Below are 24,980 nucleotides of genomic sequence, written 5' to 3'. Positions count from 1 at the left end.
TTAGCTTGGGACTGCTATGTTAACGATTTATATTTCTTGGCAGGTCAAGTGGTCAATTCTATTCTGAATGCATTAAATAGTGAATATTTTCCATTTGAAGATCTAATAGACACTGAAAGGACGGTGACTCTTCAACTGTATTTTTGAAGATTTCAAAACAGGACGATAGGTATGTTTAGATGAACATAGCTCATAAAATTAGAGGCCACAGTGCAAAACCAAGTGGCGTCAGACTGCGGTGGAAGAGGTTTCCTCCTAATGTGAAAATAAAGTTTTGTCTACATGTCAGCCTCCAATAAGATTACATAGAAAGGAAAAGACACTCTCGATAGTACTACTGCAGGTGCCACATTTGAGTAATGAGAGTTAATTAGCTTCCAAGATAACACCTATAGGGATTAACTTGAGGATCAGTTCGCACAAGGGGCTGTTCTTCCGGCCGTGGCTACTACCGGTCCTTCACGTCCTCCAGAGGCAGAGGAGCTTCAGGTAGAGGTTTCTACCCTTCCAACCGCCAGTTCTACCCACAAAGAGGCAGAGGTTCCCGCAACAGAGGTTTCTCCTCCCGTGGAACTCCCAACAGCAACCCTCCAAGTAAGTCTTTCTCTCTCTTCTTCCCCTCCCAAGGTCAGAGGAAGACTCAAACATTTTTAGCATGTTTGGAAATCTTTAACTCAAGAACCGTGGGTTCTCGAGACAGTTCAGGGTTTCAAAATAGACTTTGTAGATCTTCCCTGTCAAACACACACACAAACCTTTGTTTCTTTCAGTGGAACATCAGGAGATTGTCAAGGAGGAAATCTCCTTTATGCTTCAAAAAGGTGCTATTATCGAAGTGCCATGGTCTTTAAAGAAATTCAATAAGGTTGTGTGCACGCATAGACGTGAGTGCATCCCTGGTTGGAGGCACACCTTAGGGTTCCAAAATAAATTTAGACTCCAATGAAGTTCATGGCAATGATTTGTCAATTTATTCCATGAGAAAGTTGTTTGATATTAACATCATATCAAGGTGATGAGATCTTCAAAAGGCATGGTATATACAGGTAAATGAGTTCCACTCCCTATGCATTTCGGGCAGAGCCCTTTGTCAAGGGGTATCTACAAAGAATGAAGAAGATTGAGTAGCCTGTTAGGGTAACGTAAGAAATAGGTGTATCATCCCTAAATAATATGTCTAGTTACTGGAAGCAGTTAAGTGCCTAAGTGAGCATGCTACTATGCTACTAACATGCTACGTGGTTATGCTGATGTGCAACAAACATGCTGCGTGATGAACGTGGTGGCATATCAATGTATACTAGCAGTGGATAAAGCAACAATAATATTGCGCAGTGGATGTGGCTGAATAGCGACAAGGTGCTCGTGTCAATCAGTGATTTAATGAGTAAAAATGCTGACATGCAGTGTGCAAAGTGACGCCAATCTACTCGAGACAGGCGGTGATCTCACGAGTGAAAAAGCTGCCATGCAGAGCGCGATGGTAGCGCGATATCGGCATTCCGTGTGGGGACTTAAATATAACAAGCTGGTGTGCTTATCGGTATTGCGTGTTGAGAAACGCCTTTAAAACTCACGGCGTGGGCCCTGAAAGACCAATGATTACGTCGGTCTGTGAAAACGGTAAAAAACAACAATTAATATCACGAAGTGAAATAATGGAGCGAAACTCCCGTTAACAACGAAACGTGGTGTTCTCGCCTCACTTACTCGGGCTAGTGGAAACTGTTCGATTAACTCCAAGGGACCGTCTTCAATCAGTGTATCACCCCGGTGAAAACCGCCGGCAGGCGACTGCTTATTGATATACGAATAAACGTGCAAGTGATAGGCTATGGTGATGTATACTAAAGATAGATGATGGACTAACGTGTGGTCTGTTGGACTAAAGGTAAAAGAAGGACAATGAAGAGAGTATATACAAACAGAAAATGCACGTAATGTTATGAACTTTTGAAAATGTTTCGAGCATACACTAATAAATGTAGGCACTGGATCAAAACTACTCTGTTACTGTATGCTAGTATGTGAGGGGATAAAACTGTAAATACAAACAGGAAATGCACATAATGTAGTGAACTGGATCAAGATTAGACTGCTGCTATATGTTGATATATGGAGGGATGACCAAGGAGCGTGTGTAAACATACAGTATAGTAACATCAATACGGGAACATATTGTTATGGATTCAACAATAGGTATATAGATAACCAACAAACTGCATTACAGATAGCAACTAAATTCAGTCCGGTCATTAAGACCATGTGGCTTCATTGACTGTAATCGATAAATCCATGACATTTCTCTCTGTAGGAGAAATTTACAATTGTCTCTACCTTCCACCTTCTGGATGATTTCCAATACAAGGAACTTGAGTTGGGCCACGTTGTGCTTTTGTTCAATGAAATGGGCGGCTACACTGGACTTATCATTTCTAGTCCGGATGTTAGATTTATGTTCGTTAATACGCACTTTGATTTTGCGTTCAGTTTTTCCCACATTTATTTTGCCCCATGGGCATTTCAAAAGGTAAATGAGGTTGGTGGAGTCACAGGTTGCATCTACTTGAAGTTTAATAATGTTGCCTCTCATGGGGTGCGTGATGGAATTACCTTTAATGATGCAATTGCAGTTGTTGCAGTTTAAGCAAGGGCGAGTTCCTTTTCGAGAAGTTGTCGTAGCACAAGGTTTGGTCAATATTTCTTTAAGGTTTTTGTCTCGCGTGTAAGCAAAGATTGGAGGAGCTTTGAAAATCTCATTAAAGTCAGATTCGACTTGTAGGATTGACCAGTGTTTTAATATGATTTTTTTGTACATCGTGCTTGAAGTGGAGAATTTTGATACTAGCACCATTTTATTTTCCAGAGGTTTAATGGTGGGCTTCAAGGTCTCTGCTCTCGCAGTGGATTCCACGCGGTTCATGGTTTCAGTAAGGAGTGCTTCTGTGTAACCTCTTGCGGTGAATCGTTTACTCATTTCCTTAACCCCTTCCACACTCATGACGAGCTGGGCTCGTCATGCAGTAGCCTCCCAGCACGCTCATGACGAGCCCAGCTCGTCATGAATAATGGGTTTTTGCATATTCCAGCACAGGGCTGGAACTCATCGAGCATCGATGTGGTTAAGACGTAGTTTTGCTGTGTGTGGATCTGATACGATGCGTTTAACACGTAGCATTTGTGAGTATGGCAAATGTTTCTTTAGTGCTCCTTGGTGGAAGCTCGTATAATGCAACGTATTGTTGCGGTCTGTGGGCTTTCGGTAAAGGTCAGTACGAAAACCATCCTCAGTTTTGGTAATGTTGACATCGAGGAAATTGATAGATGTTTCATCAATTATCCAGGTGAGTTGAATGCGGTCATCTCGGGTATTCAGAAGGTTTAGTGCTTCCTCTAAAGAGGACCTGCTGTTGTTCCAGATCAAAAATAGGTCATCTATGTACCCTGTGTAGGTGGCTACGTACGCGATTGCAATGGACGCCTTCGGGTAGAGCTCCGCGCCGAGCTCCCCTTCCCGGCGAAATTATCTGGTGAACTAACACCTGTAGCCGACCGGTAACCACAGGCGCTGCAGCGGGACACCATAATCGAGTGCCCCACCGATTCTGGCAGCAATCGGTGACACTAAACCACACCGCAGTTTTCGTGGAGCAACGGCCACGCGCGTCGCCTCCGGGCTCGGCGTATGCACAGGATAGCTCGAGCCTCCGGCGGGAGCGGTAGGCCCAAAAGTGCGGCCCGCGACTGGCCCTGGCGGAGCACACTGCCGCGCGAGCTGTATGCTCGAGACCCGAACCTAACCAGCTGAGGGTGCCGTTTCCTGAGCGCTGCCAGACTTGGCGCTGACCCGGCGGAGTGGCGACGGAAGGACGCGGCGCGCGCGCCGGAACGCTGCGGACAGGGGGCGAGGTGTGGAGGAGCGGCCCACTGAGACCAGGGGCCTGGAACCGGCAACCACAGAAGCCCGAAGCCGGTCCCCCGACCACGGAGATCACGGTGCCCACACTACGGAGCAGGCAGAGGTGAGCGGAGGCAGCCTGGGAGACGCAGGCGGCTGAGGCCGGGGACGCGGACTGGAGGCGGGCGCCGGCGAGTACAGCCGGAGATAGAGCACCCACCTGCTGCTGGCGTGCGGCGAGGGTGCGCAGGTACCCGCAGCTGGGAGAAGGCCGGGCGGGACGGGAGAGAAGATACGAGGTGCGTGACGCCCCCATTGCTGGCTGCGCCTCGTGGCACGGCGCCGTCTGAGAAGCGAACAGAGGCCTGCAAAGCCAGACGACATACGCATACCCCCCCTGGGGAGAGAGCTCCGGGGCTGCGCGACTCACACGCGACGGCACAGCGGCCTAGCTGGCACTGAGCACTACCGATCACCGCCACGGGGGCAGAGGAGCAGGCAACTGCCCACCTACCGGCCACAAACATTACGTAGCTGACCCGGCTCCCACCATACTACAGGTCCACACCCCGGCCCGTCCTCCGGCGGCCGCGTCGTCGCAGGTCTCGCTGCTGTGGCTGAGCGCGCGCCGGGGCACTGATATCTAACGGACCCAGGACTCGGACCGGGACCGGAGGCGAAAGCTCTAAGGGCAAGATGGACAAGTCCGGAAAGAACACCGATCCGGATCCAACAACGGCCAAACTGGACACTATGCTGGCAGCCATGGAAAGGCTAGAAGAATCCATCCAGCTCACTCGCACCTCCCTAGCCACCAAAATCGATAGTGTAGTCATAGACCTCACACATCTGAGAGCGGATCATAAAAAACTGGCGGACCGCACCACGTCCCTGGAAAGCGACGTGAAGGAGCTTCAGCCCCAAGTCAGCCAATCGAATAAACAAATGCAAGACCTGCTGAACAGGGTGGAATTTCTGGAAGACAGAGCCGAGGATGCGGAAGGTAGGGCACGAAGGAACAACGTGCGACTGGTTGGGGTTCCGGAGAAATGGGAAGGAAGGAGTCCGGAGGAGCACATGGAACGGTGGCTGAAGGAAATACTGCCGGAGGGGTCGCTCTCGCCGCACTTCGTAGTGGAACGTGCTCACAGAGTTCCTACATGGCCCTTAGCAACGGGCTCCAACACGAGACCCATGCTGCTCCGCATACTGAACTACAGAGACAGAGACTCCATCCTACGCGAAACACGCAAACTTCAAGAGGTACGGATTGAGAATACGTCAGTAATGTTCTTTCCGGATTACACGGTGCAAGTACAGAGACAAAGACACTCCTTCCTAGCGGTGAAAAGACGCCTGCGGCAGCTGGGCCTGCAATATTCTCTGCTGTTTCCCGCGAAACTGAGAGTTGTGGCTGGCGAACGGACTCACTTCTTTACTGACCCAGCCGAAGTGGAGGCATGGCTGGACAGTGGCACGGATACGGACCCCAGGGCAGCCGCAGGCCCCGCTACCCGACGCCAATCCGGAGGCAACCGGAGGAGACGCAGACCCCGCCAGAGATCGCAGACCAGTGCGCGGGGAGCGGCGGGGACGCCACCCCCCGGCGGATGCCACACAGCAGGAGAAACAGGACGCTCTTCGCCTGGTGATTGAACTCAGCCGATCCCCTCTGCAGAGCGAAGCGGCAGTCCACGGGACCTCCCCAGCGACGATGAAGCCATCTATGGCGTACCATAATCCAAGGTCTCGGAGGAACGACCGGACGTCACGCCTCAAACAGCTGATTACATAAGCTGATTGCGCCATAGGATACGTCACCCCAGAGACACTTACTGAGGAGTGCCCCAGCGGCCACGGAGTGTAGGATTGACTGGGCCGCGATGCCACAAACGCAAGAGACGTTCATAGCAGCAAGTGGCCAACTAGACACTGACTGCAATCTGAGGAGCAGGCGCACACCCGATACCTCTCCAGTGGGCGCACGACTCGGGGACGGCCCAGAGACCTGCGTGCGACCAGCACACGAGTCCGGAGGTGACTTACCTGGCAGCCGGCCGCTTGGGACCCGAAAAGTATGGTGTTTAATACATGTGCGAATGGTTCCCTGTATTGCAAAGTGTGGTTTAGACTGGCATATACCTCCCGGGAAGGCGGGGGGCCTTCATACAATGACTTTGTTGACTTAAAATCACTGTTATAGTGCGCACCGCACAGCAAACCCCTTAGATTTAGACTTTGTTGCTCTCCTCGAGAGTATGGACGGGAGCACGTTTGGCATCCGACCTTTTGGTATTCTATATGTTCATCACGTTCAATGGCTCATTGTTCCATTAGCCATGTTTCTTACCCCCCCCCCCTATTTCGATGAAGTGGTGTGAAGAAGTGGATATACTTCCGATAAGTATTGAAGGGACCATCTGCTCGATGAGAACTGTGGGGCCCACGGGAGGATGGTGGGAGGGCTGGGGGAGGAGAATTGCTGAAGAACCGTAATGTCTGCTATTAAAATATGTATGTGGAATGTGAGGGGCATGCACACACCATCCCGACGCTACCAGATCTATTCATATCTTAAACGCCACCACATACAAATAGCCCTCTTACAGGAGACACACCTCAGCGAAACGGAAACTCGCACCTTACGACGCAGATGGCAGGGGCAACTATATGCCACACACTACTCATCTTACGCTAGGGGGACATTGGTGTGGGTAAGGCCGGGCACCCCAGGGCCAGCACTAGACGCTTATGTGGACCCCGGAGGGAGATACGTTGTGGTTAAAGGTAGATTAGACGGGAACCCATTGGTGCTGGCCTCGGTGTATGCGCCCAATACGGGACTAGCGGATTTCCTCACACAATTATCAAACACATTGGCGCCCTGGCATGGAATCCCGTGGCTGCTGGGTGGAGACTACAACTGCACATTAGATCTGACCTTAGATCGGTCCCACCCCCCGCCACCTAGCTCACAGGCACAGAACGCCGCGCACACCCTTCAGGCCTGGTCCGCACAATGGGACCTACAAGATGCGTGGCACAGCCGCAACCCCCACACCAGAGTCTACTCATACTATTCAGGGGCACATGCCCTACACGTGCGCCTCGACAGGTACATGGTCACCAGCGAGATTCTACCATATGTCACGAACACCTGCTACATGGGCCGCACACATTCAGACCACAACCCACACCTCATAGATCTGGCAAGGGAGCAACCGCGACCCCGGTGCCTACCTGGAGGCTACAGACTGATTTGCTATTGGACGGCCCATTTAGGAACTCCATATGCACACAAACAGCGCAATATTTCGAAGACAACACTGGCACGTCGTCGACACCTCAGCTTGAATGGGACGCATTCAAAGTAGTCCTCAGGGGGCAATGTCTGGGCACACAGGTTCATTCCCGACGGCAGATAGAGACAGATCTGAGGCGCCTGGAGTCAGACCTGATGCAGGCGGAACAGGAAGCGACTGAGGGCGCAAACACCAGACTGCAGGAGGCGCGGGCGAAGCACGACAAACTGGTTGATAGATTAAAACACGTTAATTATATAGCCCATTCGGCCCGCACACATCGCACTGGGGATAAACCCGGCAAATTGTTAGCCTGGTTGATTCCGCGCGAGGATCGAACGTCACCTGTGACGGCGATACACCCAGCTGACGGCCCAGTGGTATATACTCAGGTGAAAATTCACGAAGCCTTTGTGACACACTACTGTGCACTGTATAGGTCGAGGCTGCAGAATCCATAACCAGACATTGCCGCTTACCTGGATGAGGTCACACTGCCTACCCTGACTGATGACCAACGGGACGACCTTGGTTCACCAATGGCGGCGGATGAGCTGCGTGACGCCATCTTCGCCCTTTCAAATGGCAAGGCCCCTAGCCCAGATGGGCTACCGGCCGAATACTATAAAGCCTGTTCCGATATCCTGATCCCGGAGCTCCTCCGGATATACTCAGTGGCGCTAGAGGACTCGTCCTTGCCCCAGTCGATGAACGAGGCGACATTAGTGTCTCTTCTTAAGCCGGGTAGAGATGACACACTCCTCGTTCATATAGGCCTCTGGCACTCAAACACGGACTACAAGATCCTGGCGTTCGACCCTAGCCCGACGGCTGGCAGCCTTGGTACCCGCCCTGGTACACGGTGACCAGAACGGCTTTGTGCCCACTAGGTGCACCTCCCAGAATATAAGGAGACTGTTCCGGGTGCAGGAATATGCAGTGCAAAAGTGATCGGGCTGCTTGATTTTAGACCTCGAAAAAGCGTTTGATTCGGACGAATGGCCCTATTTGCTGGCAGTGTTGCGTAAGTTCGACTTGGGAGACGACTACATCGAGTTGGTTGGATTGCTATACAGAAGCCCCGAGGTACGAGTCCGCACGGGCAAGCTGTTGTCCGATGCCATTAAAGTCCGACGGGGCACTAGGCAGGGCTGCCCGTTGTCCCCACTGCTCTTCTCGTTAGCGATAGAACCCCTCGCCGAGATATTGCGTAGCAGAGGCGCACACTGGGGCATCCCACTAGCAGACGGCACACACGTTGTCTCGCTATACGCAGACCTTATCCGTTTACCGCCGGAGCTATCGGACATCTTCCGTTCCTTTGAGACCATGTCGGGCCTAAAGGTGAACTGGGCCAAATCGGGAGCGTATTCATTTGCTCCTGACGCCCCAGAACCCGAAATCAGAATCAATGGCGAGAGGCTACCATGGCACCACACCACGTTCAAATATCTAGGAATTTATATATATAGGACGCCGCCGGATATCCTGGATGGCAACCTGACGCGCGCCATCACGTCCATAAGGTCCCAGGTCGCCTTTTGGAAGACTCTCCCACTCAATGTGCCGAGCAGAGTGACGTTAACGAAAATTATTGTTCTACCCAGACTCCTATATTACTATGCCAACATTCCAGTATACGTCCCGGTCCACACTTTCAAGGAACTGGAAACCATGATCAGAGATCTGATCTGGAACACAGGAAGGCCCAGAGTGGCACTGAGAAAACTATATACGCCCGTCGACGATGGTGGCCTTGCAGTACCAAACCTAGAGCTTTATTACCTGGCGGCACAACTACAATGGGTAGCGGTCTGGCTCTCTGGCAGGCACCTGGAGGATACAGCCACGGCTGCGGACATGCTGTCCCCCCTGCAGATACACTCACTATTCCACCCACTGACAAAAACGAGGAAACAGACACAACTACATGTAGCAGTGGCCACAAAATGCTATACCAGGAGCCTACGGCTCACAAAAACCATTAGGCCATATGCCCCAGCGCTCCCACTCCTAGGCACCCCTAAGACCACAACCGTGGTCACCGAAGCGGCTATGGAACACTGGAAGTTAAGTGACTATACTTGGGCCGATGTTTACGCCCAACGGTGGAGAAATAAACCGTACAGTGCCCAAACCGATACATCATCCTCAGGAAGTGAAACATCAACACGGCCACAAAGAAAAGCTGTTACTAAACCTAGTCACTTAACTTCCACTGATGATATAGTTCAACCTACAGAACAAGCCACCACTTCGGTTCCTTTTTTAGAATCAGGCCCCAACGACACCGAAGACCCAGGAGGAGCCAACGAAAAAGAAAACAATTACCCAGGAACCAGGAGTACAGTAGTGAAAAAGGACCCCAAACCGAAAAAGACCACTTAGTAATCAACATTTCCAACACACAGCTCACTACACATCAGATGACCTTATTGCAAAAGGGGACGTCATTTATTCCAACTACCAGCACCAACCTTCTAGAGCTTGAAGTCAGCACTTTCAAATTTACCAGAAAGCTACGCCTCCGTCATTTTTTTGACAACATCCTGCCAGCTAAAACTGAGGAAAAAACAGATCTGTTGAAAGGATTGCGTCCCCCAAGTGATTTTCAAGCCCCTGTAAGTCACAAAAGCATAGACTTATTCGAAAATCTAGTGCGCAATGACTTGAGCAAATTGAACTTTCGGAAAAACAAGCACCGGAACATCACTCAAAAAGATATGGACACACTCAAACAAATTGCTAACAACCCAGCGATCAAATGTGTCAAAGCGGACAAGGGCGGGGCCCTTGTAATACTGGATGCGGAACTGTATTCGAGGAAAATCAGCGAACATATTAATGATGGCGACATCTACATGAAACTGGATTATAATCCTACCAGCCAATATCAAAAATCACTGACAACCATCGTGTGTAAAGCCAAAGATAATGATATTATCGACGAACGCACCAAAAAATTCCTTATATAAATGCATCCTAAAAGTCCGTCAATCCACATGACACCAAAGACACAAACACCTTACCGACCCCCCTTTTCGCCCTATCGTCTCAACCAAAGGCTCATTACATGAACCGGTAGGAAAGTTCTTGGACCGATACCTTCAACCGCAAATCTTATCTATGCGAAGTTATGTCAAAGACACAACGGACTTCTTATTGAAACTATCTGAAATCACTTTTACAGAGGATGAACCCCTGATACTTTGTACAGCTGATGTCAGCTCTTTCTACACTTCCATCCCGCATGCCGGCGGTATAGAAGCTGTTGAAAAAGCTTTATTGAACAGTGACATTGACCCTCTAATGCAAGGGTTCCTCATGGAGCTCATGATATACACACTATATCACAGTTATTTTAAACATGGAGATTCCTGGTTTTTACAGCTGTCCGGCATGTCAATGGGCAATTGTGCAGCACCAACGTATACAAACCTTTACATGAAGGAGTTTGAGGAAGCATACATCTACAACCACCAAACCACGTACCAAAACATTAAAATGTACATAAGGTACATAGATGACCTATTTTTGATCTGGAACAACAGCAGATCCTCTTTAGAGGAAGCACTAAACCTTCTGAATACCCGAGATGACCGCATTCAACTCACCTGGATAATTGATGAAACATCTATCAATTTCCTCGATGTCAACATTACCAAAACTGAGGATGGTTTTCGTACTGACCTTTACCGAAAGCCCACAGACCGCAACAATACGTTGCATTATACGAGCTTCCACCAAGGAGCACTAAAGAAACATTTGCCATACTCACAAATGCTACGTGTTAAACGCATCGTATCAGATCTACACACAGCAAAACTACGTCTTAAGGAAATGAGTAAACGATTCACTGCAAGAGGTTACCCAGAAGCACTCCTTACTGAAACCATGAACCGCGTGGAATCCACTGCGAGAGCAGAGACCTTGAAGCCCACCATTAAACCTCTGGAAAATAAAATGGTGCTAGTATCAAAATTCTCCACTTCAAGCACGATGTACAAAAAAATCATATTAAAACACTGGTCAATCCTACAAGTCGAATCTGACTTTAATGAGATTTTCAAAGCTCCTCCAATCTTTGCTTACACGTGAGACAAAAACCTTAAAGAAATATTGACCAAACCTTGTGCTACTACGACTTCTCGAAAAGGAACTCGCCCTTGCTTAAACTGCAACAACTGCAATTGCATCATTAAAGGTAATTCCATCACGCACCCCATGAGAGGCAACAATATTACACTTCAAGTAGATGCAACCTGTGACTCCACCAACCTCATTTACCTTTTGAAATGCCCATGCGGCAAAATATATGTGGGAAAAACTGAACGCAAAATCAAAGTGCGTATTAACGAACATAAATCTAACATCCGGACTAGAAATGATAAGTCCAGTGTTGTCGCCCATTTCATTGAACAAAAGCACAACGTGGCCCAACTCAAGTTCCTTGTATTGGAAATCATCCAGAAGGTGGAAGGTAGAGACAATTGTAAATTTCTTCTACAGAGAGAAATGTCATGGATTTAATGATTACAGTCAATGAAGCCACATGGTCTTAATGACCGGACTGAATTTAGTTGCTATCTGTAATGCAGTTTGTTGGTTATCTATATACCTATTGTTGAATCCATAACAATATGTTCCCGTATTGATGTTACTATACTGTATGTTTACACACGCTCCTTGGTCATCCCTCCATATATCAACATATAGCAGCAGTCTAATCTTGATCCAGTTCACTACATTATGTGCATTTCCTGTTTGTATTTAGTTTTATCCCCTCACATACTAGCATACAGTAACAGAGTAGTTTTGATCCAGTGCCTACATTTATTAGTGTATGCTCGAAACATTTTCAACAGTTCATAACATTACGTGCATTTTCTGTTTGTATATACTCTCTTCATTGTCCTTCTTTTACCTTTAGTCCAACAGACCACACGTTAGTCCATCATCTATCTTTAGTATACATCACCATAGCCTATCACTTGCACGTTTATTCGTATATCAATAAGCAGTCGCCTGCCGGCGGTTTTCACCGGGGTGATACACTGATTGAAGACGGTCCCTTGGAGTTAATCGAACAGTTTCCACTAGCCCGAATAAGTGAGGCGAGAACACCACGTTTCGTTGTTAACGGGAGTTTCGCTCCATTATTTCACTTCGTGATATTAATTGTTGTTTTTTACCGTTTTCACAGACCGACGTAATCATTGGTCTTTCAGGGCCCATGCCGTGAGTTTTAAAGGCGTTTCTCAACACGCAATACCGATAAGCACACCAGCTTGTTATATTTAAGTCCCCACACGGAATGCCGATATCGCGCTACCATCGCGCTCTGCATGGCAGCTTTTTCACTCGTGAGATCACTGCCTGTCTCGAGTAGATTGGCGTCACTTTGCACACTGCATGTCAGCATTTTTACTCATTAAATCACTGATTGACACGAGCACCTTGTCGCTATTCAGCCACATCCACAGCGCAATACTATTGTTGCTTTATCCACTGCTAGTATACATTGATATGCCACCATGTTCATCACGCAGCATGTTTGTTGCACATCAGCATAACCACGTAGCATGTTAGTAGTATAGTAGCATGCTCACTTAGGCACTTAACTGCTTCCAGTAACTAGACATATTATTTAGGGATGATACACCTATTTCTTATGTTACCCTAACAGGCTACTCAACCTTCTTCATTCTTTGTAGATACCCCTTGACAAAGGGCTCTGCCCGAAATGCATAGGGAGTGGAACTCATTTACCTGTATATACCATGCCTTTTGAAGATCGCATCACCTTGATATGATGTTAATATCAAACAACTTTCTCATGGAATAAATTGACAAATCATTGCCATGAACTTCATTGGAGTCTAAATTTATTTTGGAACCCTAAGGTGTGCCTCCAACCAGGGATGCACTCACGTCTATGCGTGCACACAACCTTATTGTACTTTACAGCGTCATCGGACGGTGACGCCACCTGGGAGAGCACCCCACCTGTTTAAACCTTATGGACTTAAGTTAAATCAGAACAGTGTAGTGCACCTTCTACCTTGTGATTGATTATCCTTTAAAGAAATTCGTCAGCACTCTCTTCTTGGTCCAAAAGAAGGAAAAAGGCTGGAGACCAGTTATAAACCTACAAGAAGTAAACAAGTATCTAATCTACAGACACTTCAAAATGGAGAGCATTCACCTCCTCCTAAACCTCCTCCTTCAAGGAGACTGGCTGGTCAAGCTAGATCTAAAAGACGCCTATTTTACCATCCCTATGGCAGAAGAACACCAGCCCTTCCTTCAATTCATCTGGGACAATCACCTCTTTCAATTTCAGGCCCTCCCATTTGGGCTGTCATCCGCCCCTTGGTGCTTCACCGAGATCATGAGAACTATTGTTTCTCTCCTGAGAGAAAGAGGCATTTGTCTAATTATCTATCTAGACGCTAGACGATATCCTTACCATGTCCCAACTTCACTCAACTTTTGGAAGACCTCAAGACCACCATGAATCTCATAGAGAGTCTTGGTTTCATTATAAATGGGGAAAAATCCATCCTTACCCCCTCAAAATCTCTAGAATTCCTCAGGTTCACCGTAGATACCTCAAAATGCCTCCTTCTTCTTCCCAACAAGAAGATCACCAAGATTCGGAAAGAGATCAGGTTTGTTCTAAAACAACAATCTCTTACTCTTCGGGAATTAGCCAGACTTCTGGGCTTACTCTCTTCCTCTATTCAAGCCATCTTTCCGGGACCACTGAATTACTGTGCCCTCCAGAGAGTGAAAGCCTAAGACCTCAGTTCTGGTCTTTCTACGGAGACCTTGTAACCCTAAATCAACAGGCCAAATCAGGACTTTCTTGGTGACTGGACAATTTGGATGCATGGAATGGAAGAGCCATCTTCGGCTCGACTCCGGATTTCGTCTTGAAGTCAGACGCCAGCCTTCATGGTTGAGGCGCCCGCCTCTTCGACCAAAACACGGGTGGTGTTTGGTCTCAGGCGGAGTCCTCCCACCATATAAACTTTTTGGAACGGATGCTGGCTTATACGCCCTAATGAGCTTCAAACACTCACTTCAGGGCAGATCTGTTGTCCTGAAAATGGACAACATCTCCGCAGTCTCCTATATCAACCGCCTTGGCGGGACCAGATCAGTAGACCTCTCCGATTTAGCCAAGAAACTCTGGATGTTTTGTTTAGAACACAAAATCTCGCTGAAGGCGGAATATCTCCCGTGAAAGTCGAATCTTTTCGCAGATTGGAATTCAAGATTCCTTTTAGACTTCAGTGATTGGAAACTCAATGTGAACGTTTTCAACTCCCTGTTTCATTTCTGGGGCCCTTTCGATGTGGATCATTTTGCGAGCAGATTGACCTTCCAACTGCCGAAGTACTTCAGCTGGATGCCGGATCCAGGCGCTCTTGCGGTGAATGCCTTTCTCCATCCCTGGTCTCACCTTCAGCCTTACGCCTTTCCTCCCTTTGCCATGACTCAGAGGGTTCTTCAGAAACTGAGACAAGACCAGTGCTCCTTGGTCCTGATAACTCCCTTGTGGCCTTCTCAAGCGTGGTTCCCGACAACCTTGGAACTGTCGTGCGACATCCCCTTCCTAATTCCCGGAATGAAAGGTCTGGTTTCAAACGCAAACGAAGAAGATCACCACCTAATACTTTCAGGGAATTTGAACCTTCTTGCTTGGAAAGTGTCAGGCAATCTAACGAGTTGTCTGGACTTTCGTCATCAGCTCTCCCGCTCCTTGGAGAGTCCTGGGCACCAGGGACACATTACAGGTACAATAACATTTGGAGAAAATGGTTTTGTTGGTGCATGGAAAGGAACTTGGATCCCGTGGAGGCTCCTATCGTCAACATAGTTAATTTCCTCTTTGAATTACTCGACAATGGCCTCTCCTATAAATCCATTAATTTTTAAAGATCAGCTATCTCTGCTGGACATTCTCACGTCAACGGTAAGACGGTAGGTAAGAATGTTATTATTTGTAGAGTACTGAAAAGTATTAGACTAAGAAGACCTCCTAGACCCAAATACCAATCCTTGTGGTATGTTAAACTTACCCTAGACCTTTTTTCTTCATGGCCTGATAATTCTCATCTTAATAGGAAATGTCTTTCCATTAAACTTGCTACTCTCTTATGTTTGATTTCTTGTCGTAGGGTATCTGATGTTAAATCTCTTGATATTTCCAATAGATGTTATGACATGTATAGTGTTAAGTTTGAAATCCTTAGGAGAACTGAAACCATGTCAGATTCTATCTTTTACCCTCGTTTTGATTACTGCAAAAAACTTTGTGTTGTTGATTGTATGAAAGAATACGATTCCAGAATGAGAGACCTTCGCCCTTAGGATGCTAATCAACTTATCCTTTCATTTGTTAAACCTTTTAAACCAGTCTCTTCCTGCTCTATCGGTATATGGGTCAAGTTAGCTATGAACTTCGCTGGCATTGACCTTTCTAAATTTCAAGCCCACTCTCTCAGAGGTGCTATGGCTAGCAAGCCCTTCTGGTCTGGTGGTAAGTTAGATGATATCCTTAAAGCTGCTTATTGGTCCAATCCTCCACTTTTGCTCGTCATTATTGTAAACCTATTGAACACATGTCCGATGTTCTTCAAGGCTACCAACATGCATAATGTAGCCTCCTGTCTTGTAATGAAATTGCGATTCTCCTATTAACAGGACCAGAGAATCTGGATTTCATTAAAGACACGGAGGCTAACATTATCCCACCTGTCCCTCCCTTGGACGGAGTATCTATTTATATGGTATTGATTATTTGCATTTATATGCCGTTGATTTTTGGACTTGTTCCTTTACTGTTTACAATAGGCATTTTGTCTTTGATGCAAAGGTTTTCAACCTTTTAATTTTTAATTCTTCTTTTCAGATAACTCAACCTAATGGATCATCCTCTTCTCCTGGACTACTCTTCTCTTCGTTTCCTTCTTCAGAATTTCGTTTCTTCTTCGCTCTCTAGACCAAGTTGCACCTCGACCTTAAGAACTCTCTTTTTGCTTCGTTTCATTTAAAAGAGGCAGCTCTGTTGTTCATGCCTTTTATTGAACCTATGTTGTCACTGCATTCTAGATCTTTCTATTTATGATGTAAGAGCGGCTGCTTGTGACTGCATTAAAAGATTTATGCATAATGTTAGCCTCCATGTCTTTAATGAAATCCAGATTCTCTGGTCATGTTAATAGGAGAATCGCAATTAGCTTCCAAGATCACACCTATAGGGATTAATTTAAGGAACCGTAGGAGAGGAGGAAAAGCACACATTCATTTCCATGGCTGCAAGTTAAGGAAGTTAGTACCACTGACTTGCCCTTTGCTGCCTCTGGCACTGCCATTTCTACACCTGATCCCCGGATTCATGGAAGTAGCAAAAAGAACAAATATTAAGAAGCTGTTTAAAAGCCGTCTGCTTAGTTTTTCCCACTCCTTGCCCTTCTGCAAGCCCCTGCACACAAGGTAAGATGCAGTTGAGGATTTAAGGATGAGGCAAGGGATCAACCGAGCCATATCACAAATCACCAGGGGTCAAGTGTGCCTGACGCCACTCGTGCTACCCGTGATATTTTGGTGAACTGAACTCCATGACAGTTCTGACATTTTGCATTGGCTGCTGTAGCAACCATAAAGAACATTTTTGTTCGGGGCCTATTCATGTTCTTTTAACAGGACCCTGCTCATAGCTCCGGTTGTTACTTTTTGTTTACTCAAAACATGACTCTTTGACTGTAATCTGTGCTCCACAGCCCACTTACAGAGCATGGGACGTTGTTAGAGTCAGAGAACTTAATACCATCCCTCCGTCTCTAAATACAGGAAATAATGCAGAGCAGGCCGTAGTTTATTTTTTCCTATTAATTGTGCAACTGTTCTCAGTTACACTTTCTTTACAGGGGAAGCATACATTCCCTCACTTTACTCATTAGTGTTTTTCTCAACTGCCCCTATTTTAGGGCAGCCTGAAATTTCTCTTGATGTGGGTAACCCCATGTGCCTCCTTTAACCCTAATGCTTACTCCTCTGCAGCCACTTTGCCATCAGCTCGTCTGTTTGCCAGGCTCCACTTTGTTTTCCTATTATTTTTCATGCCTTACACCTTTGTTATCTCTCTCTTTCACCCCGCTGGTACTCACCGATTTTAAAGGTTCAAGGCAATCTTGCTATATAGTATTTCCTGCTGACCCTCTCTCAAAGCTGGGCAACTACCATAAACATTGTTAGTTGCCCAGCTGGGAACAGAGAAATGAAGTCTTTCTCTGTTTCTATTGCCAGTTTTGGAGTTACAGATACTTTAATTGAAAGTGAGCAAGGGTTCCCTGCATTGTGTTCTTTGCGGAAAAGGATGGGGATCTTTCCTCTGTTTCAATTGCAGATTTAGAATTAGCCAATCATTATTTTCCGCTCGGTTTTTATGGTACACATTGTTTTACAGGCGTCAGTCCCTTTAGCTTATTTTTGGGCTTGGGATGCTTAACCCAAGCGATACACAATTTCCAGATCGGAATAAAGCAAATGAGTTCTGTATGTGTAATCCAATGTGACCCTCCACAAACAGAAATGCACATTTCGAGTAACTGGGATGGAATAAACAAATAGAGCTCTGACTAGACTCACTGTCTCGTGCACTCTATCTTTATTTGACTAGCAGCTACCCAAGTACAAACAAAACATTTTTACATATTTCTTAAAATAAAACAATTAAACAGTTTGGCCTAATCTACATTAACTCGTCCCAAAGACATTGCAACAAAAAAGCAGTGAATAATCTTGCCTCAAGCTTTTTGTATCCTTCCCCAATCATGTTTTCCTAAAATCTTCTCTCATCCTTTTTAATCATCTTTTGTAATCCTCGTTTCCAATACTCTTGCCACATTTCCTAATTCTCTTTGTCATTATCAAATAAATTACCTTTCCAATTCTATTCCCAATTATTCGGGTTGAAGCCTCATGCTCCAAGGTGCCTGTGGCTTTCTTGAACCTCTTATCAACTTCACTCATATTCATGTTTGTTCCCTCCCTCTCTCAAATTAATTTCCCCAAGAACTCTTGCACTAGTCGTCTGGAATCCTTCATCTCTTACTATACCCTGCTATTCCCATTCAACTTCTACCCACTCACCCAAATCTCTTACTCTCAACATTATGGTCCACAGGTCTGTTAAATCTCACTTTCTTTCTCCATCTTGCTTCCAAGCGCCCTTCCTTTCCTTCACCCCCTGCTTATGCCAAAATCTTCCACTTAGCCCTATAATTATATCCCTTATGAGTGAACCATGCATAAGCACACAACCGCCTCACCCTACTTTACCTGTTGATATTGAGCACTTTTTTCTTGTGGCACTTTCCATCCATTTAATTGTCACCTGTCCTGGCTGCAGATTACACTACCTGCCACGTCACATGACTGATGTGCTCTTTGCTCTCCTAAACAGCTTGTACTCCCTTCCCGACCGTGCTGCACAAAGCGTTCTGTCCCTTGCTGTGCTTGGGAAAAGTGATCCAATTAACTTTCCTGCTCTCATCAAGAATATTTAATCCGTGGCCCTTTCTCGGTGTATTGCTACTGCATTCCCCTGCACACCACTCCACATGCTGTATGTGTTTTTATGTCCTTAGATGGACATGCCCATTCTGAATCACACCTCATGTCTTGGAACTGTAGCACAGAACTGCAAAAATGATCCCACTGAATTATAATCCCAATGTATTATCCAATATGTGTTACTAGATATCGAAATTGCTTAAACACCCATCACTAGCTTACACATGGCTCCTTATCAACGAGTCATCCCTTTCATTCACACCCACTTATAACACTGCACCCACAAGCCAACTGTACTACCAAAACTCCAATATCCTTCTACATTTCTTATGTAAATGAAACTGCCCTATTAGTTTACTCCCCCTTTCAGATGTAAACACTGTCCATACACCCGACTGCTCTTCATTCTTCTCAACTACTGTTCCTCTCTAGAGTGCCTTTGCATACTTTTCTCCTGGATCAAAAACAGAAGTTTTGATGATGATCAGCAGCAACATCAATACCATTCATTTCACAATGCCACAGGGATTTGAGCATTCTCTTTTAATTCCAGCTTTCTTTAGCACCATGTGTCTACGCATAGGGCAAACGAATTAGTCACTGCCTTTAGTGAACTCCAACTATCAAACTGAGCTTTCCAGATCACAGAGTTGCTCAAGGTTAAGATTAATTCAGTATCTGGTACTTCGGCCTCTCTCTCTAGACCCCAAATCTAGCACCGAGTACATTACAGAAGTAATGAGGGCGTAAACTTCAATAAGCTAAAGCACAAGTATTGAAAGCAGCCTATTAAATACCAGTGGAGCAACAAATACAAATCATGGTCCACTGAGGTAGCTGACCGAACTAACTATAATATCTAAGAAAACATGGAGCAATGACTTTTAACATGCTGTGTGCCACGCCCCCCTATGCAAGAATTTGGACTTGTCCCTGAGGTAACAAGAAAGCCAGCAATGGTTCAAGAAATACAGGTAGAAATCAGGTTATGGTCTGGAATGAACCCTTTTGCTCACTCTGTTATTGCATTCCTCCTAGGGCAGCCAATGCTTCCAAGAAACGAATGGAGCAAACACAGTAAAAAGACCCAAACCAATGATTCGCAGTGCAAAAGACTGACTGACATTGATGATCTTGTTCATTTTAGTTTGGTAACTAGAGCAAAGTGAAGTAACCCTCGAGGAGGCATGCGGCTCTATAGAAAACTCCTAACTCACTAAATAAATCACGATTTCTGGGGTTTACCCATTGCTGGTTGAATTCAATCAATCCACGGATGGAACAAAATACTGTCAGGCGTATAAGTTGCTTTGTCAATCACAATGAGTAAAACCTTAATTAGCCTTATATTTTCAAGGTGTTTGTAAATGCTTATGTGTTTTCTGAGTTTACTTTGTTTTTTGGATTTTGAATCTGAAGAACTTATGGAATGTTTAGTTTGTGATAGCTATTAATGCCAAACACAAAAAAAGTGTTGGGAGGAATACTTGCAATTTGTCTAACCACTGGCAACCGCTGGGGTAGCGTCCCAACCCATCATTCTTTTGCTCACCATGGCACCTCAGTTTGGACGCAGCCATATGCTAATCAGCCTTGACCTTGCCCCTTATTGGAACAGTTTAGTCCGAACTGCCATGTCAGATCATCACAGAACAGGAAGAAAAGCAACCTATGAACGGATGTGCCCCGATTGGGCATCAGCCAGTTATAGTTTGGTTCCAGTGTAACGGTGAGCATGGGAACCACGTCTGGGCATACCCTTGACACTCAAAGTGGTGTATCAAACACACAATAGGTGATAGGAGGACTGCTTGCTATTTGTCTAACCACTGGTAATTACGGCACGGCCACCAGCTGCTGCGAGTGCCTTTCCCGCCTTCTGCCTCGCTGCCCCGGCTCCGCCGCGTGACCACGCCCCCTGACATCGAGCGGCGTGGTCTCCGCTCGCTTCCTTCCCTCTGTTTCTGTGCCTGTTAATATTGTGCTTTGTTTTGTAATATTTGCTGTTATTCTGTGATTGTCTCCCCCATTGTTGCCTGGTTGCCTGTTCCTTCAGCCGCCCCCGTCTCATCCCTCCCCGCTCCCCGCTTCCCGCCCCCACCGCTTACCCCGCCCCTTTCTTCATTCTGTACCCTCGCCGCTCCCGCCTCCCAGCTGCTCCGCCCCCCCGCGCACTTGGCCATATATGGCGACCGTGCGACGCAGGTGAGTGCGACCTAATTCTAGGACACCCCAGCGCCGCACGGCCACCAGCTGCTGCGAGTGCCTTTCCCGCCTTCTGCCTCGCTGCCCCGGCTCCGCCGCGTGACCACGCCCCCTGACATCGAGCGGCGTGGTCTCCGCTCGCTTCCTTCCCTCTGTTTCTGTGCCTGTTAATATTGTGCTTTGTTTTGTAATATTTGCTGTTATTCTGTGATTTTCTCCCCCATTGTTGCCTGGTTGCCTGTTCCTTCAGCCGCCCCCGTCTCATCCCTCCCCGCTCCCCGCTTCCCGCCTCCACCGCTTACCCCGCCCCTTTCTTCATTCTGTACCCTCCCCGCTCCCGCCTCCCAGCTGCTCCGCCCCCCCGCGCACTTCGCCATATATGGCGACCGTGCAAACGCGCAGCGTTGACGCGCAGCGGGCGCGCCGATTGTGCGCCGAAGGCGCGCCAAAGGTAAGCCCGTCTGCGCCTGGACCGCGCCCAGTGCCAGGAACCCTGTCCCCCACCGACGAAGGCCGACCCGACGAACCTACAACGCCGCCGAACTCTTCGCACTCAACACCAGCGGCATCCCGGGATGCCACCGAGCCACCCCGAAGCACACCCACGGACCCTTCAGCTGCCACGCCTGCAAGTTCTCCTGCGTCCGGACCTGCCCTGCACCAGCACCCGCCAGGCCGAACACCAGCAGCAACCACCTCAAGTGCATCCTGCTCAACACCCGCTCCGTCCACAGACACGCCATCGAACTCTGGAACCTCCTCGACACCACAGCCCCTGACATCGCCTTCCTCACGGAGACCTGGATGAACGCCTCCTCAGCGCCCGACATCGCCATCGCCATCCCAGAAGGCTACAAGATCATCCGGAGGGACCGCACCGCCAACCAGACGGGAGGAGGCATCGCCATCATCCACAGGGACACCATCCGCATCACGACCAACACCGACGACACCCTAACCACCGCCGAACACCTGCACTTCCAGATCCACACCGACCCGAAGACCACCCTCAGAGGCACCCCCGGGACCACGCACACGATTCAGCGAGGACATCGCCGACTTCATCAGCCCGCATGCCCTCCCCTCCGCCGACTACATCCTCCTCGGGGACCTCAACTTCCACCTGGAGAACAACAGCGACCGCAACACCATCACCCTGCTCGACAACCTTGCCAACCTCGGACTCAAGCAGCTGGTGTCCGCCCCCACCCACCTCGCCGGACACACACTCGACGCCGTCTTCTCATCCAGCAAAGACATCGCCTTCAGCCACGCAACAGGACTCCACTGGACGGACCACAGCTGCGTCCACTTCAACTTCAAAAGAACGACGATCCACCACCACCAGCAACAGGTTGCCCGAAGAAGCTGGAACAAGATCACAGCCGACCAGCTCACCGCCTCCCTGAGCCAGCACCCTCCGGCCGGCTCAACGAACCCCAGCCAGGCCGCCGACAACCTCACGAAGTGGATCAGCAACTGCACGGACGAACTCGCCCCTCTGAGGACCCCGCCCAGCAGACCCGGCAGCAGAAAAACCCCATGGTTCACCGACGAACTCAAGAGCTCCAAGAAGAACTGCTGAGCCCTCGAGAAAGTATGGAGAAGGGAACCAACAATGAACAACATGTCCACCCTCAAGCTCGCCACCCGGAAACACCACCAACTGATCCGCGCCACCAAGAAAACTGCATACAAGGACCGTCTGGACAACAACGCACACAACTGCAAGGAACTCTTCAACATCGTGAAAGAGCTCTCCAACCCCAACGCCGGAAACAACGACATCACCCCATCGCAAGACCTCTGCAACTCCCTCGCCTCCTACTTCCACAACAAGATCGCGGACATACACAACAGCTTCAGCATCCAACCGACGCACGTCACAACCGCAGCAACGCCACCCACCACCACCCTCCGCGCCTGGACCCTGATCAACACCGAAGGCACCATCTGCACGATGAACTCCATCCACTCCGGATCTCCAACCGACCCCTGCCCTCACCACGTCTTCAACAAGGCCGACGTCGTCATCGCACCCCACCTGCGGGACATTATCAACACCTCCTTCGACACCGCCACCTTCACGGAGAGCTGGAAGCACGCCGAACTCAGTGCTCTACTCAAGAAACCTACAGCGGACCCCACCGAACTCAAGAATTACCGTCCCATCTCGCTCCTCCCGTTCCCGGCCAAAGTCATCGAAAAGACCGTAAACAAACAGCTGCCCGCCTTCCTCGAGACGAATGGATCCCTCGACCCCTCACAGTCTGGCTTCCGAGCCAACCACAGCACGGAGACCGCCCTCATCGCCGCCACCGATGACATCCGAACCCTGATGGACAACGGAGAAACAGCGGCCCTCATCCTCCTGGACCTCTCCGCGCCATTCGACACTGTCTGCCACCGCACCCTAGTACAGCGCCTTGGCAACATCGGAATCCAGGAGAAGGCACTGGAATGGATCACCTCCTTCCTCGACGGAAGAACACAGAGAGTCCGCCTACCACCGTACAAGTCAGAGGCCACCGAAGTCATCTGCGGCGTCCCTCAAGGATCCTCGTTGAGTCCCACCCTCTTCAACGTCTACATGAGCCCCCTCGCGGCCATCGCACGCCAACATAACCTCAACATAATCTCCTACGCCGACGACACCCAACTGATCCTCTCCCTGACCAACGACCCCGCCGCCGCCAGAGCCAACCTGCACGAAGGGATGAAGGACGTAGCCGAGTGGATGACGACCAGCCGCCTGAAACTGAACTCAGACAAGACGGAGGTCCTCATCCTGGGCTCCTCGCCCTCCGCCTGGGACGACTCCTGGTGGCCCCCCGCCCTGGGCACCGCACCCAAACCGACGGACCACGCACGCAACCTGGGCTTCATCCTGGACTCCTCCCTCTCCATGACCAGACAAGTCAACGCCGTCTCCTCGTCATGCTTCAACATCCTGCGCATGCTACGGAAGATCTTCTGGTGGATCCCCACCGAGACCAGGAAGACTGTCACCCAGGCCCTCGTCACCAGCCGACTGGACTACGGCAACGCCCTCTACGCCGGAACCACTGCCAAGCTCCAGAAGAGACTCCAGCGGATCCAGAACGCCTCAGCCAGACTCATCCTCGACATCCCACGAAACAGCCACATCTCCGGGCACCTGAGAGACCTGCACTGGCTCCCCGTCAACAAAAGAATCACCTTCCGCCTCCTCACCCACGCACACAAAGCCCTACACGACCAAGGACCGAGCTACCTCAACAACCGAATCAACTTCTACACCCCCAAGCGACACCTCAGATCAACCAGCCACGCCCTCGCCGCCGTCCCCCGCATCCGAAGAGCGACAACAGGAGGAAGGTCCTTCTCCTACCTGGCCGCCAAGACCTGGAACTCCCTCCCGACCGACCTACGCCTGACCCAGAACCACCTCTCCTTCAGGAAGAAGCTTAAGACCTGGCTGTTCGAGCAGTAAAGGCACCCCCCCTCCTAGCGCCTTGAGACCCTACGGGTGAGTAGTGCGCTCTATAAATGTATTGATTGATTGATTGATTGATTGATTGATTGATTACTCGGGTAGCTTCCCAACCCATTGTTCATTTGCTCACCATGCCACTTTAGTTTGGACCCAGTCATATGCAAAACAGTCTTGACTCTGCTACTCATGGGAACAGCCACAGGAACCAAGCTATACCGGACAGATGAAACCTTATTGGGCTGAAACCGGTGCTAAGTTGTTTGTTTTACTGTTCATGGAGGACCTGGTTTGGCAGTTCGGGTTGGACTGTTCCCACTGGAGCAGGCATAAGACTGATTTGTATATGGTATGGCTGGGTCCAAATTGAGGTGGCATATCGGGCAAAAAACGATTAAACTGATGTGGCCTGAGCAACTGACAGTGACTGAGATTAATTTAAGCATCATCTTGTTGTTCCAAAGCAATGCAACACGTTGATTTATTTGCTGACTTAGAGTGAGTGCACTCAGAGTCT

General features: G+C 48.5%; 1 protein-coding gene and 1 long non-coding RNA gene across 3 annotated transcripts in view; one reads left to right on the top strand and one right to left on the bottom strand.

Moving 5' to 3' along the window:
- Window positions 1–24,980, bottom strand: part of RGS22 (regulator of G protein signaling 22) — a 1,652,097-nt gene that overhangs the window by 1,239,922 nt on the left and 387,195 nt on the right. The gene's annotated exons all lie outside the window — the stretch shown is intronic.
- The window catches only part of LOC144828619 (uncharacterized), a 389,822-nt gene that overhangs the window by 96,692 nt on the left and 268,150 nt on the right, over window positions 1–24,980 (top strand). The gene's annotated exons all lie outside the window — the stretch shown is intronic.

The sequence above is a fragment of the Lissotriton helveticus genome, chromosome 4_1 (genome assembly GCF_964261635.1).
Source record: "Lissotriton helveticus chromosome 4_1, aLisHel1.1, whole genome shotgun sequence".
NCBI classification, from domain to species: Eukaryota; Metazoa; Chordata; class Amphibia; order Caudata; family Salamandridae; genus Lissotriton; species Lissotriton helveticus.
This window is presented reverse-complemented; position numbering and strand designations above follow the sequence as displayed.